General features: G+C 33.5%; 1 protein-coding gene across 3 annotated transcripts in view; it reads right to left on the bottom strand.

Moving 5' to 3' along the window:
* Positions 1–17,353, bottom strand: part of LOC140442020 (uncharacterized) — a 1,060,727-nt gene that overhangs the window by 206,695 nt on the left and 836,679 nt on the right. The gene's annotated exons all lie outside the window — the stretch shown is intronic.

The raw sequence follows: 17,353 nt of genomic DNA, 5'->3' as shown, positions 1-17,353 counted from the left end.
AACTTAACTTTTATCGTGAATTGAATACTGGGTTGTACTCCATTCAGGTGGGAGAGGAAGATATCTAATGTGTCTTTATGGGGTCAAATTACAAAGATTTCATCAACGTACTAAAACCAGCAGGTGGGTTTGAGATTTGATAAGGACAGGACTGTTATTTCGAAATGTTTCATGTAGATATCAGCTATTACGGGAGAGAGAGGCGATCCCATTTGGGTTTCTTTTATTTGATGATGTAAATGTTTTTGGAATGAAAAGTATGTATTAAACGGGCAGTGTTTTATAGGAGATAATGTATCTTGGGGGATTTGTTGTTTAGAGTCCAAGATGAAAATGGTTTTATCGATAAGAATATTGGGAAATAAATAAACAATGTCAAAAAGAACTAGTATATCTTGGGATGAAATAGATCTGGTTTTTAGAAGATCAATAAAATGAAAAGAATTTTTGAAAAGTGACGAGGCGTTTTCAGCTAATAGTTGTAAGGATACGGCGAGATGTTTTGCTATATTCTGAGTGAGGCAGTTATATGCCTTTACGATGGGTCCTAGGGGACATAGGGCTTGTGTATTTTTTTAAGGTCGTATATTTTTGAAATTCAGGATGATTTTTCTCTAGGTACAAGAAATTTTTTGATGTCTGGAAGTAGAGTAGACTTATTTATAATGGATTTGGTCGATTTTTTTAGATAGATAAAGGGATCGTTTGGAAAGCGTTTATATTATGTGAAATTAAGAATTTCGAACATTTTTTAAAATAATTAGAAAAATTAAGAAAGACGGTGGTATTACCTTTGTCGACCGAAAGCATGACAATATCAGGGCTGTTATAAAGCTCTTTAAGGGCACGTATTTCTGAAAGACTGATATTTTACGGTGAGGGTTTGGAAGTACGGAGAATTTTGGCGACATTTTGTCTGGCAACTTCAGGCCTAGAAAAAGGTGGAAAGACGCAGTCAGGGAAGACCTGGAGAAGATGGAAGTAAGGCCATGGGAAATAATAGCACAGGATCAGAATTAATGGAAGGCAATAGTAAACGCGGCAAAAACTCACGAAGAGTTGTAAAAGCCAATGATGATGATGATGAAGACTATGTCGAAAAAGCCATTCCTAATTTTGAGAGACATTATTTCACAAAAATCTCTAAGATGCATTCTGTTGTCATTGGTTATTTGTTCCTAATATCTTCTTACGACTCTGTTATTTTCTTCTCTACCTACTCTGCCGTTTAAATCTCCTAGTATAAAGATTTCACAGTTTTATTTAACTTCAGAGAGTATTTCATTCATCATGTTGTAGAAATCGTCTTTACTTTATGGATCTGCATTTTCATTTGGGGCATATACTCCGACAATTACAATGTTGTGCCCATTCTGTTTCATTTCCAGTATTAGCAGTTGTTCATTTACTTCGGTCCACGATTTAATATTGTTTTTAAGAATTTACTTACGGAAAGCCTACGACAGCGTTCCACTGAAGAAGCTGTGGCAATCAATGGAAAGCACGAATATTAATATAGAATTAATAAAAGCCGTCAAAGTGCTATACAACCAACCAATAATAAAGATAAAAGCGGGGACACAAATAACAACAGGATTTATAACATCAAAAGGATTAAAGCAAGGATGTTGCTTGTCTCCCACTTTATTTAAAATATACCTCGAAAGTGCTTTAAAAAGATGGAAACAAAAATGCAGGACAATGGGGATACCGCTCACCAATACTATGGTATATACGCTTAACTTTGCAGACGATCAAGTAATAATGGCTCAAGATTATGACGATTTAAACTATATGGCACGAAAATTAATTGAAGAGTATGATATGTGGGGTCTAGAAGTAAATAAAGAGAAAACCGAATACCTGTGCATTGGAGCAGAACAAAAAGATCTCATATTAGACGATAACACTACGATAAAGCACTGCTGTGACTACAAATACCTAGGTATCACTATTTCACAAGATGGAACATTAGACAAAGCCATAAGAGAGAGAAATACGTCAGGGAGAAAAGCCATCACAATGTTAAACACCATTTTATGGGACCAATCCATTAGCAAAGAAAATAAAAAGAGGATATATGAGACTATAGTAAAAAGTATCACTTTATACAGCTGTGAGGTATGGCCACTGAAAGAAAGAACACTGTCAACGCTGAAAGCGACGGAAATGGATTTTTGGAGACGAGCCGCAGGAAGATCTAGAAGAGAAAGGATTACCAACGAACGCATTAGAGAAATAATGGGAATCAAACGAACAATCACAGATGACCTAACAACAAAACAACTTATCTGGTTCGGACACTTACAAAGAATGGACGAACAACGAATGCCAAAAGAAATACTAAAGTGGCAACCAGAAGGAAAGAGAAAACGAGGTAGACCGAGAAAAAGTTGGAGCGAAGGAATAAATAAAGAACTGAGAGAGAGGGCCATAGAAGAAGATCTATGGAACAACCGGTCTAAGTGGCGATTGGAAGTCGGAAAACAGCGGAGAACGTTATAAACCGACAAGTAGTAGTAGTAGAATTTAACGTCAAATCCCAACTAATAGAATATTAATGTTACATTTTACGGTTAAACAGCAAGAATAATATTAAAAAAAAAAAAAAGCTTAATCGTCAGTTGAAATAAGTTACTTTACTTTAATCAAGATGAAAATATTATTGTTTTTGTTACTAGTTTGTAATTTTATGTGTTTAACAGCTTTGTTACTGGAGCTTAGGTAAATCTCCAATGAATTAATTAAGGTATCACTTAGGTATTCACTAAAAGCCATTATTCGTATTGGATCTAAAGGCCAACAGAAAGTTCACTTTAATGACGGGAAATCATTCTTAGGAACGGTTTAAACATGAGACTTTGAACGGGCGTTATAGAGTAGTTCGAGACCAAAGTACAATTTGGATGAAGGATCAATTTCGAGTTACAGGAGAGTTTAATTATTTGCGGAATATATGATACAGTTGCAATTGGGTGGAAAACTGGGTTAATGGATATTGAACTGGTGGTTGTGTTACAGTTATTTATTTGATTGTATCTGAAATTTAATGAATAGTATTGAGGGTGGCTATAGACTTGGTCCATAAACATTTGTTTAGTACATCGTTTTAATAGCGAATTCACACTAATAAATAAAATATAAAAATGAATGTGTAATATATTTTATAAAATTTACTTATATAAAATGCAAAAAGTACAACCAAAAATTTGTAAATCCTTTTATTCCACTTTTTGTACCGGGATATTTTAATAACCATAGTATAGATAGATAGTCCAGAGCATTAGATAATAAGAAATAAAAATGGCCACTTTCTAAACGTCAATGATTAAATAATGTCTGTGTGATAATGTGAATTTATGCCTTGCAACACTGTTCCTCGTAATAGCCCGCAAAACGGAGTATAGTATCGAGTAGTACGAATATCAGTTGAAAAAGCCGAGTAGCCTAGAGCCCCTTTCCATATCAGTTAGCTCCACGTTAGATTGATAAGAAAATTAAATTTTAGAGAACACGAAATAAAAGCGCAGCGTAAATTTGAATGCATCAAACAACATTTTTAAATTTCCTAATTATATAAAATATTTTATAACATAATGAAATCTATTAAACAGAATGATAATAAATTGAAAAAAGCCTATAAAATATGTGAGATTACCAAAAAAAAATGTAAAAGTTTACCAATGATTTCCCCTTATCCCTCATCCCCTTTATTTTCAATTACATCCACAATTCTTCGAGGCATAGATTTTACCAAGTTCTGACAAAATTCTAATGTAAACGAATTCCATATTTCTTACAATTTTTCCTTCAATTCGTTGACGGATCTGGTAGGATATTTTCTTGAAGCTTTTTTCATTTCGCACCACAAAGTCTCTATCGGGGACAAGTCGGGACTGTTAAAAACCCATTCCAAAAGTGGTGTGTCATGGTTTTCAATCCATTTTAATCTCTTTTTTGGGGTATTACAACCTGCGCCGTCCTGTTCAAAGACAAAATCTTCCGCTGATGTTAAACGGCGTTTCATAATTGGTAAACGAGATTCTTCTAAAATATTCAAATATTTTTCCCTGTTTACAATCTCATTAAACACCTTTAGACGACATGCTGCCCCAGATCATGAGAGATACAGAAAATTTGACTTTTCGATTCAGACAGTCGGGATGGAAAGCTTCATTTTTCCTGCGAATGACGCGACTCGTACTGTCTCCAACACACACCTCAAATCTGAAGTCATTACTCCATTGTATTGAATCACATTGCAACTGAGTCCAATCTTAATGCTCTTTAGACCATCCTAGTCTATTTTTCCTTTGTTATAATATTAAAATGAAATTTATTAAAAATAATTCGTACTAATTTTTTTAACTATAAAACTTACTTTGTAAGTACCAAATCCTAATGTTTGGGCCTCTCGGTGATATGTTAATCTAAAAACGTGGCTTACAATAACACCATTTTATAAAACGCTTAACTCCATATAATTTGCTTGTCAATTTTTTACTCTAATGCGTTTTAATTTCCTTCGATCTGCTTCGTTTATTTTACTTTTTCGTACATTTCTAGGTTTTGTGACGACCGAACCTGTAGTTTTGTATCTTCTGACTATATTTCTTACACTATAACGTGACAATTGCAACATATTCTCGATTTCCGGATTGGATTTTCCAGAATTAAAAATCTAATAATGATTGAATACATTTTCTCATCGATAACTTTACCTCGATCCATTGTACAATCCACAAATGGCAAAAAGCTTTACACTACTACAAAATAAATTTGATATTGAGGGCTATGATGTATCATTTATGTGAAATAATTATATGCTGTAAACTCCGATTTAAACACATTTGTGTAAAAATTTTCAAATCGGTACGTATAACGGGTTGCCTACCTTGATATGTAATTTCTTCTTTATGTGCCGTCTTGTACCGAAGGTTGGCGACCATCAAACGATAGGTTTCTCTGTTTTGTGCCGCATGTATTATGTACGCAGCTTCTGATATTTGAAACCATGTTCTCAAGTTTCTCAGTCAGGATTTCTTCTTTCTGTCCAAACCTCTTCTACCTTTAATCTGGCCTTCCACGATAGGCTGTAGTAGACTGTACTTATCATTACGGAACACATGGCCCCGGTATGACGCTTTCCTTCTTTTAACAGTTGTTAACAATTCCACCTCTTTACCTATTCGTCTTAATACCTCTGTGTTGGTCACTCTGTCTGTCCAAGGTATTCTCAGTATGCGTCGATACAGCCACATTTCTAGAGCCGCTAACTTCTTTATAGTTGCTGCTGTTAACGTCCACTCTTCAACTCCGTAAAGTAGCGTAGAGAGTACGTAGCATTTCGTGGCGCGCCATCGGAGGTTAACGCTTAGGTGGCGGTTGCTTAAGAGCTTTCTCAATTTGATGGATTTGGATCTTGCTATTTTAATTTTTATTAATATTTATTAAAAACGTTACCCCTATGGTTTTTTATTTATTTTCAACAATAAAAAAAATTCACAAAACCTTGGCTATGCATTTACTTATGTCAACATAAGTTGATTTTTTCATAATTACGTTAAATTCAGACGTGGCTCTGAAAAAATAATATCAAATCAGTTATTGGGGGCTATGATGTATCACTTATGTAAATAATTTCATACAAGTGCAAAATTCAGAAAACGTACGTCAGATTAGAGTTCTCAAAACATAATGTGTAAAAACGGTATGATTTATCATGCCCAGCGTTGCTATTCATAAAATGACCAAACCACAGCAGAAAATTACATATAATGTTATTTATGGTTCTCTCATATCCTGAAGATCTGTCAGATAATTCAAATTAACCTAACTTTTGCTTCGTGTTTGTTCTTGAAAAAATGGATTTTGTAAATTTGTTGTAAAAAAAAACAGAAGAATAAGTAAACTTGTTAATGACAATGGAGAGATAATCGTGGACAAAGAGAGTATCAATGATACCTGGAAAAATTACATAAGAAATTTATTTTTTGATGAGAGAGAGAACCAGCCCCCAATACCTACGGAAACAGGACCACCTATACTAGTGGCAGAAATAAGAGCAGCCATAATATCACTAAGAGAAGGTAGAGCTCCAGGACCAGACGGAGTACAATCTGAATTTCTTAAACTTCTTGATGATGAATCTTTAAGAGTACTATGTAAAATCTTCAATAATATCTATGACACAGGCAATATCCCAAAAGATTGGCTACTTTCAGAATTTATTACCTTACCAAAGAAACAGGGAGCAAAAAAGTGCGGAGAATATAGGCTAATAAGTCTAATGAGCCATACATTAAAACTTTTTCTTAAAATTATACATCGTAGAATATACAAGCTATGCGAAGAGAGAATACAAGACACACAGTTTGGATTCATGAAGGGCGTAGGTACAAGAGATGCACTGTTTAGTCTACAAGTATTATTTCAAAGATGCAGAGATATGACTTGCGATATTTACACCTGCTTTGTGGACTACCAAAAAGCATTTGATACAGTTCAACACCAAAAAATGATGGATATTCTAACAAAAGCCCAAATGGATGATAAAGATCGGCGTATAATACAAAATTTATACTGGAACCAATCAGCCACAATAAGAACGAATTTTGGAGGTGAACCAACGGAAATGATCCAGATTCTACGAGGCGTTAGACAAGGTTGTATACTTTCACCTATATTATTTAATCTATATTCAGAGGAAATATTTAGTGAAGCCTTGGAAAAATGCGAACATGGAATACTTTTAAATGGAGAAAGCCTAAACAACATCCGTTATGCAGACGACACCGTTATTTTTGCAGACAGTTTGAACAGTTTACAGCAACTGACAAACAAAGTAAATGAAGTAAGTGAAAGATTTGGACTTCAAGTAAATATAACAAAAACTAAATTTATGATCATCAGCAAAAATAAAGTTAGAGACGCTCAACTACTTATCAATAATACACCAGTGGACCGAGTAAAACAGTATAACTATCTTGGAACAACAGTAAATGAACAATGGGATCACTCACAGGAAATAAAATGTAGAATAGAGAAGGCTAGGAGTGCATTCAATAATATTGTTCTGAATCTATTTTCTTGTGGCATTTTAAATTAATTACTATTTAACTGGGAATAAGCCACAATTAAAGGTTAAAATACGTTTATTGACGTTTCAATTTCCACTTCGGAAATGTTTGTATTTTGAGAACGATTTCCGAAGTGGAAATTGAAACGTCAATAAACGTATTTTAACCTTTAATTGTGGCTTATTCCCAGTTAAATAGTAATGCATTCAATAACATGGCCAAACTCTTTAAAAGCCACAATCTTAATCTGGAGATAAAAGTAAGGCTCCTACGATGTTATATCTTCTCAATATTGTATTACGGAGTTGAATCCTGGACACTAACTGAAGCAATGGAGAAAAAACTTGAAGCCTTCGAGATGTGGCTATACAGGCGAATTCTAAGGATATCATGGACAGACAAGATAACCAACGAGACCGTATTACGAAGAGTGGGCAAAGAAAGAGAGGTGATGTATACCATTAAAAGGAGAAAGTTGGAATATTTCGGACATATAATGAGAAACAGCACTAAATACAGATTACTGAAGGTAATCCTACAGGGTAAAGTATTCGGAAAGCGAGGAATTGGGAGAAGGAGAATATCATGATTGAAAAACCTGAGGAAATGGTTCTCCACAACAACAACGAATCTATTTAAAGCATCAGTCAATAAAATAATTATAGCCAGAATGATTGCCAATATTCGGAACGAATAGGCACTGAAAGAAGAAGAAGAAATTTGTTATTGTTATTATTCAATGAATTGAATGATGTGGCAGAAATAAATCATTATGGCACATAAAGAAGAAGATTAATAAAAATGCCATATTAATTAATATGGAAACTGTTTATAATAATGGATTTAAACTACAAATTCCCTAGGTGGGCCAACTGATATGGGAAGGGGCTCGTATGATTTTCGTAAACATAAATGTAAACTTCTGGCTTTACAATTATGCCTTATTGTGCAAATTGTTTCAACATCTATTTTAATATAATATTTTAATTTAAATATTACTGCCTATACTTAAATTCTTTTAATGAGATGTTTTAATTTAAAACCTTTTAATCTAAAAATAAAGTAATAATTGTTATGCAATACACGACAGATTCTACGATTGCATTAGCACACTAGTAAATTTGATGTTCTCATCAGAAATATTAGTTGACGCCCAATCTATTTCCAAATTCCCATAGAGAATTCCTTCGAAACCCATGAAACGGGAACTGAATAAAAATTCTCGATCTCTAACGTTTGAAAATAAGACATTCTGACCAGCGAACCAAATCAATTTACTAAAGTAAGTCATTTTATACTACCAGAGAGCAACTTTTCCAATTTTATTTTTGTGGAGAAAAGAAAAGTGTTGTGCTTGCTCTTAGACGATACCTTATGTCTTATCATATGTAACGATTTTTAATAAAAATTTAATGCAAGTCCCAAGATGATATTTGCCGACAATTCATTTATCCCTCAGCGACCTATCCAGCTTAATAACGAAGATCGAAATTAAACTACTAGTAAAAATACTTTTTTTTTGTTGCTAAAAAATATAATTTTCAAATAACCCTGTATTACTGTTTCTTGGGGCATTTCTAAAAGTAGCGATACAAGACAAAACAGACAGACAAAATCCTCCTCGGGTTTTTAAAGGACATGAAGTTAAATTTAATATTTCATGTTTATTCAGGACACAAAGAGATATATACAGAAAATTCACTTAAGTATAAAGGGGACTCTTTAAGATACGCTATTCGTTACTTTCCAGATGTTGTTGATCTGACAGAGAGCTGAAAAATACACAAATTGATCGACAGGACATATTATCATGCAAAAGTTGGGTAACATTCTGTTTATTTAGTCCAAAATTTCGACTGTGATGTTGTATTATAGATAAAGTAGATGTATCAACTGTATTTATCTAGGTTATTATTATACAATGTCCTTATATATTAAGCCGCAATGAAACCAAAACTGAAGAAGAGTATAATTTAAATGGTTTGTGACACATCTATAATCAGATTACGATGTTTTTACTCTAGGCAAAGCGTGCTACACCGAACTAATAATGTAACGTTTTAAATTTGTTAATATTTAATATCTATATAGTAATATAAATTCTGTTTTAAGTTTTGTAGTACGCCCCTGAGTTATTTATTTGCGTTTGTCTCTTATAAAGGAATTTTAAAACGATCAATATATTATGGCATTTTAAGTTGAGATTCTTAATATCAAGTTTTGTATTCAGTTGTTTTTGTCGTTGAAAACGATTTGTTTACATTCGAGTCCCTAATAAGAGTTTCTTAGAAAAAATATTGCAAGTCAGGTATTCAATTTTTCTAAAACGTAATAAAGCTGGAAATGTTTCAAGGTTGTAACGAACGAGTGTCGAGGGTATTTTGTTTGTTTAGGTTCGTAGACCACAAACTGCTCACCTTTCAACTGCAAATTTTAACTTTGTGTGTCTTCGTTGGACAAGGAAATTCTGCTCAGTGGTATTAGTTGCGACCGTTTGACTTTAGTAAGATGGTATACTTATACGCGAACTGGGACTTCATACCAAACGTGGATCTCATGTGTGGGTCTCATCTACACATAATCTTACGTTTTTTTATAGATGTGCCAGAATATGCTAATTAAGGCCATCCGAGATGGCGGAACCTATACTTAAATATTAATTTCATAATTTAGAGCAAGATTTTCATCTATATATCTTCTCTGCATTACACAACAAAAACCAGTACAGGTTGACTGCCACACAAAATGTTTAAAAAAGTCCATGGTGCCAAGTTAAAAAAAAACGCATCTGGCAACCAACTGAAATACTTCCATCACTAATATTTCACCAATTTTTTTACTTTTACTAGTCCCAATTTTTGAAAAAATATGTCATCGGTCGAATACGACCGCCGGGACGTAGGCGACATACTTATTTCCGTGGTCCCAAGCGGTCGCGGTCGGTCGGGCAGTCGTTCTGTTCATGATGAGACTTGTCGAGTATTATTTTGCTGAGTGGTTGTTTTGACCAATATTTTATCAGTAGAGGTTTGATTGTGAGTAAGACAAGTAAGTTGATTGTGCTCGTGTTATTTTTAGAGTTAGATAATAGTAAAAACAATCATTATTTCTTGGAATAAAATGGGAAGTCGCGGTAAAATGATGGTTGGTATGTTCAGATGTAAATAATTGCATATGATTACTGTTTGAAGTACGTACCTACACAATAAGCAAGATAATATTCTAAAAAATACACTTTTATTTATTAGTAAAATAGAATAAAAATGTGCTTTATTGTCATTGAAAGATATATAGACAATATAGATATCGAAAGATATATAGGCAAAGTTTACAAAGAGTCAGAAAAAAACAATAACTAATACAATTTAAAAAAATTTCTTAAAATCCTTTGTAAAAGGATTTTAATAATTTTTTTTAATATATGGTATACAGCCAACTACAGGAACGTAGATTCCTTGTGGATAATACAATTTACTAAAATTATAGAAATCGTTAATATAAATAAAAAATAATGAAGTAAAACAAAACCAATCGATTGCAAAGTTTAAATAAATTGTAAATTGCATAATTTACGTTTTCTTTTGACAATTTCACGGTTACAATAAATTTTGTTTTTTTTTTTCAAATGACGAACCTAATGATTTTTCTTTTGATTCTGACCTAGACCCTCTGTCCTTACCGTCTAGCGATGAAGAAATTGCATATAGCTCCGATAGGTCAGAAGCGAAAAAAGAAATAAATTTAAAAAATAAACGAAGAAATCTAAACACTCTTGTTGCAAAAAGGGAAATTGGTAATGAGCCATGCTGTTCTAAGTCACTTTCCAGCCGGGATAACATTCCCAAAGAATTAAACTCTTTGGGTCAAAATTCAAAAAATATTGTCCAACTACAGCTTTTGGAATCGAACAGTGCTATTTCCCAGGAAACATTAGATGATTTTTTTTAAGTTACAATCGATCAACAAAATCAACATAACATATTATCATCTGAGTAAAATGAAGATTACCAAATCCAGGAAAATTCTGCTGATAGATACGAACAACTCTAATGGAAAAAACCTATTAGTTATCACAAGATTTTTAACTATTCTGCGAAAGCTGGATTACAAGCAAATTGAGCTGCAGCTCTTATTAAAAATTTTTTCCCCTTTAATTGTTTTTGAATTTTCGTGGACGATAAAGTTATAGACGAGATGGCTAATCAAATTAACTTGTATGCCACCCAGATTTTGTGTGGTACTGATGATATCAGTAACAAGTCTAGACTACATCGATGGGTTCCAACCAGCAGAAAAGAATTGATACAATTTATTGGCCTTGTGGGTTATATGGGACTTGTGAGGCTGCCTTCTATTGACAAATACTTGAGCACTGACAATTTCTACAACAATTATATGGTTCCGAAAATTATGCCTAGAAACTGATTTCAGCTCCTTCTAAGAATGTGGCACTTATCTGATAATACCACGTGTCCAGATGGTGACCGCTTGTACAAAGTCAAACCATTGCTAGATAAACTTATTAAAAACTTTCAAGCAGTTTATACACCAGGGAGTATATACTGTATTGATGAGTCTGTTATTCCTTTCCAAGGACAGATAGTAATGAAGCAGTATATACCGCCCAAAGACGATAAGTATGGAGTTAAGCTTTGTGGTTATAATAACTACACTTGAAAAATAAGGATTTATGCAGGTAAAGAGAAGAATGAAGGTAACGCTTCTGTACCAACAAATGTAGTGGTTAACCTATCAGGACGCCTTTTCAATTCAGGACGTACGATAGTAGCTGATAACTACTATACAAGCCTAGAGTTAGCTAACATTTACTTGACAAGGAAACTCACTATATAGGGATGCTAAGAGCAAATCGTTGTAGAAACCCAAAAGAAGTAATGAATAAAAAATTGAAAAATGGGGAAACGTTTGGGTTGGAAAACGAGAGAGGCATCTGCGTTTTGAAGTGGAAGGATAAAATAGCTGTCTTGTTACTATCTAGTAGATAGTATCTACTAAACACACTAACGAAACTCGAGCCATTCAGCTACGAAGTGGTGTTCATAAACCTCAGGCTGTAATGGAATACAATCAGGCAAAGTCCTTAATTGACCAGTCAGACCAGATGGCAAGTTAGAATTTATCTCTACGAAAGTCACTGAACTGGTACAGGTAGCTCGCTGTTGAATTTCTTCTTCGTACATCACTTGTAAATTCTTACATTATTTTTAACCAACTAGCCGATAAAAAGATGAAACTTAAGTTATAAAGACAAAATTAAGTCACAGAATGATTCCGAAAGGGAACTACAACAAATACGAACTACAAGGAAATCAATGCAAACTCATACTTTGGTGAAAAAAGAAGGACCATATGAAAAAATTAAGAGAGACTGTAAAGGTTGTTATAACATAACAAAAAATCGGGCTAAAAAAGTAGTAACTTACTGTAACTGACTTGTGAAGGTCAACCACACCTTTGCTTAGATTGTTTCAACAAACACTCAAAATAACCGATAATTTTTAATTTCTTTCATGTTCCTATTTAACTTTTGTATGTCTTTTAGTTTGTAATGGATATTTGTTACAGTTTTATATTTTTTACTTGAAATAAAGATATGACAAAATTTCGATATCATTTCAGTCTCCCCTATTTAGCCAAAATGAAAATTGATATGTATATGCGCCGACTGTATGCCACGGTGGTCGAATACTGCAATACCTCCGCTTCTCTACACGACTTCTGGCAAAACAGGAACTATATCACAGACCATATCAAATCGGTCGTATACGACCGCCCGGCAGTCAACCTGTTAAGTCAACAAACAAGAGAATTGTACGCTTTAATTTGTAACACGTCCAAAATCTCAACATAATAAAGGAAGTTTCTGCATAAAATGTAACAAATTTATTTTGTTATGTATGTACAAAAATATTGGTCAATCCTGTACACTGTTTATTTTAGAAATTGTTTGTTCAAACTGGCTTCCTACATATATAGACGTCGATATGTCAATATTAAAAATTTTAGTTGACACGCCACAGAGATAAAGCTTTGGAACAACATAAAGCTGTTCTAATATATTATTTAGATTATAAAATGTTGTCGGAGTCCATTCATTTGAAAAAACAGTATTATTTTTGAGATCTGAAAGCAGCTTCTTTGCAGCGTTACATTTTCTTTTCATTATTCTTTTCATATCTCCACGTGCAAATAATCCAAATACTCCCAACGGCCTTTTGTAAGACCCTTGTGATATTCAATTTTCGTTTTTGTTTTGATTCAATTTTTATTTCATCACGTTCGTATTTGTCGAGATTTATTTCGCATATTGAAAAATATTCAATGCATATTCTGATTTAGTACGTCTTCCAGAGTGTATTCAAAAAGTACAAGTCTGAAATTTAAGAGTACAAAAACATAACAACATACATAATGATGTCCCTTCTTTTTATAAAACTTATGCTAAACAGTAAAATAAAAGTATTTTGGGTAACTAAATATTGGTAAATATCAAGGTTGCGAAGAAAAAATAAAGTGCTGTATAAAAAACCGTGACACCTCTTCTTCTTCTTTCAGTACCCTGAGCGAATAATAATAATAGTCTCCCGTTTTATACCGCTGTCGCGGCTTTGGGAGTATAGCAGGGTAGTCTGCTATATCTAGGGCCTACGGTATACAAGGAAGGTAACATGGCCAGTGCTACGCTTCAACCGTCTATTATTACCCCTGGTTTTACCCAAGGTACTCATTTTTATTCAGGCTGAGTCGACCTGGGGCCTATAGACATTTTTAAAATGTCTAGATGTTCTTGCCGGCGGTAGGATTCGAACTCCGGACCACCGGCTTGCGAGGCAAGCATCCTACCGCTTGCGCTACGCAGGCCCAAGGTATCTGTTTATCGTAACATTAGAAATTTATAACCGCTTGGCGCTAAAGGCTGATTGTAATATAACCTAAGCTTTCTTAGGTTATATTATAGTTCAACGATTGCATTTTAGGAGAGTTTGTAGGGTGATATAAATAGTATTAAAATTTATACTGGTTAGTATTTTGAAGGCCTTTGACTCTTGCGTATGATATATAACACGCTGGCAATACTGGTAACTAATCAATATTGTTTCTGTTGTAGAAAAAAATACGAAAAAATATGATCCTTATAATCTCAAAGATGAAAAGAAATTGTTAAAAATATATGAGAGATTAGAAGATGACGATACTTTGACTAAGGAAATTGACCAAGGGTCAATTGACTCAGGGTATTGTCCAAATGACGAAAATGATTCTGACAGAGATAATGCCGGAAGTGATGGGAAGACCTGTTCAATTACCCCTTTCAAAGTATTTTCTGAGGTACACTATCTCAAAGCATGGATATTAGAGCTGTTTCTCGAAAAAATACAGCAATTAAGAAAACAGTGCTGTCAAATACTACTGTGGCCGAAACTCACGAATCAAGTAACAAATGAAAAAGGAAGGATGCAGAAATTTCACATGATTTTGAAAACAGAAAAAATCTATGAAAAGAATCGATCGTAAGTGGGAAGAAAAAAAAACTGGAAAAAGGAGCCGTAAATGATATTTCCACAAACAATATGGAACCCAATATACTAAATGATTGTAAACAATAAAATTTAAAGCCAAGCGATGTGTTTAAATTATTTTTTGATGAGAAATTTATGGACTATCTTTGTAAAGAATATTATAAAAATCCAGCCCTTTTGCTTTGTTCGCTGATGAGTTTGTTGTAAATATAAAATGCTAAGGAAGGAAGGGAAGAAAATATTACGCAGAAAGAAAAGAGAACACATAGAAAAAGAACTCCAAGAAATGGAAAAACTAAATAAACCATCAAAAACCAGAAAATTCTACCAAAAACTTAATAAAAGGAGAAAAGAATTTAAACCAAGAAAAATAATGTGCAGAGACAAAGAAGGATATATAGTAACTCAACAGAGTGAAATACACTCACAGAGTGAAACAGATCTTCGTATTAAGGCAAATTTTGGAAAAGACTAGTGAATTTAATATAGACACACATCACCTCTTTATTGATTTTGAGAGTGCCTATGATAGCATCCATCGAGAATTTCTGATCTATGCATTGAAAGAGTTTAATATTCCCACTCAACTCATTGATATAGTAAAAAAAAAACACCTAAAGTACAAAGCAAAATTCGAATTCAAAACACACTAACAGATACAATCCATTTAAGAACAGGCCTACGATAGGGAGATGCCCTATCCTGTATTCTATCCAACATTACATTAGAGAAAATAATTAGAGAGTCAAAAGTCAACATCAGCGGAACAATAATAACAAACAGTGTACAAATATTGGCATTTGCAGATGATGTTGATATCATAGCTAGAAGCGAAAGAGAGATGATAGAAGCATTTATTACGATAGAAAGAGCAGCGCAAAACAGTGGCCTAAACATTAACGAAATAAAAACCAAATATATGAAGGCCAGCAAATCGACAGACCAAAGAAACCTACAGAATCTGACAATAGAAGACTATAACATCGAAAGCGTAAACAATTTTACATATCTAGGTTCACTAGTTACCGTAGATAACAATGTCAGTGAAGAAGTTAAGAGAAGAATACATATCGCTAATAAAATATATAATGGACTAATTAAACATCCAAGATCTAACAACATCACAAATGCAAAATATACAAAACCCTGATAAAACCGGTCCTTGTATATGGATCAGAGACATGGACACTGTCGAAAAGCGATGGGAACCTATTAGGTACGTTTGAACGAAAAATCCTTAGACACATATTTAAGGGGGTAAAAGAAAATGACATATGGCGCAGAAGATATAATTTTGAACTATACACAGCATACAATGAACCCGAGGTCATAACATCCATAAAGACCGGACGTCTGTGCTGGATGGGCCATGTTGAACGGCCCATCGTGTTTTGTTCCATGTAAGATACATGGAACAAGTGGAACAAGATCTGAAAACACTTAAGATTACCATCAGGAAAAACAAAGCAAGAAACAGAACAGAATGGCGGAAAATCCTAGAACAAGCCAGGACTTAGAAAGCGTTGTCGAGCTACTGATGATGATAATGATTAGTAGTGGTGGCGAATAGACATCATAGAATTTTTTGTTATTAATTCTACGAGGATATTATATGTGTTCATTTTCCAATATATTTTGCTAAGTGTCTACTGATTTTTGTTTAAAATATCAATAAAAATATGAAATTAACTTGTACAATTATTTTGATATCGTCGGTATACTGCGAAAACCAGGTAAATGACAAAGTTTAAAATATTGAGTTAAGTATACCAAAATTCTCAGCTTTTTCCGCTCTACATACAGCAAAAAAACCCAATAAATGATACGATTCAGCAGATAATTTTGTCTAATAAACAAATAAGTTACACCTAAGCAACTTTTCATTTTCAAATAAAACAATATATCGCTACTTACTTCCATAAAATTAAAGTTCTGTTGCATGTAAAACAAAGTAAGCCCACATATATTATTATGCTGGACAACAATATATGTCTACTACGGCAAACCATATTCAGTAAAAAGGTGATCTTTAGAGGTGTCTTTAATATATTTTACGTGTATAATTTATTAAAATTTCTCTTTCATATCGACTAGTGAAAACCTTTAAGTACACTTACTTCATTTTACCTGAAAACGGGTTAAGTTAAAATGTAGAAATGGTTACTAAGCTAAACCCATAAATGATCTTTATAACACATATACAGATAGAATAACTAAAGACAGCAGTTCAATTCTTGATGATTCTGAGAACAATATAGTCTCAATGATGGAATCCATTTTTGATAGTGACTTTTCAGATGTAGACCCCACATATCAGCCAAGTGAAGAGGGATCGCTCTCTTTAGGAAGTCTATATGATTTACACACTTTGATAGCCTAAATGATGAGAAAAAAGATACTGAAATAGGTGCACCCACGAACAATTTAGTGTCAACTGAAATATCTAGTTGGATATTAAATCTACTTTTTGACAAAGTATGGAAAGACGTACGTCCACTAAAACATTGGGGAAAATCTAACCCCAAAGATTGGGTAATAAATGTTGCAAAAAGGAGGCGTGCTGAGGATTTGCCTTATAAGATAAAAAAAAAGACCATAGACCAGCAATGCCAAAACCAGTTAATTGTTCAGAGTGCTTTTACAAATGTGCCAGTTATTTCAGCGAAGATTACAGACAAAGACTATGTCGTGATTATTGAAAGTTAGAATATATAGGCCAGAAACATTTTGTTA

This window comes from Diabrotica undecimpunctata, chromosome 5 (genome assembly GCF_040954645.1).
Source record: "Diabrotica undecimpunctata isolate CICGRU chromosome 5, icDiaUnde3, whole genome shotgun sequence".
In the NCBI taxonomy this organism is placed as follows: Eukaryota; Metazoa; Arthropoda; class Insecta; order Coleoptera; family Chrysomelidae; genus Diabrotica; species Diabrotica undecimpunctata.
This window is presented reverse-complemented; position numbering and strand designations above follow the sequence as displayed.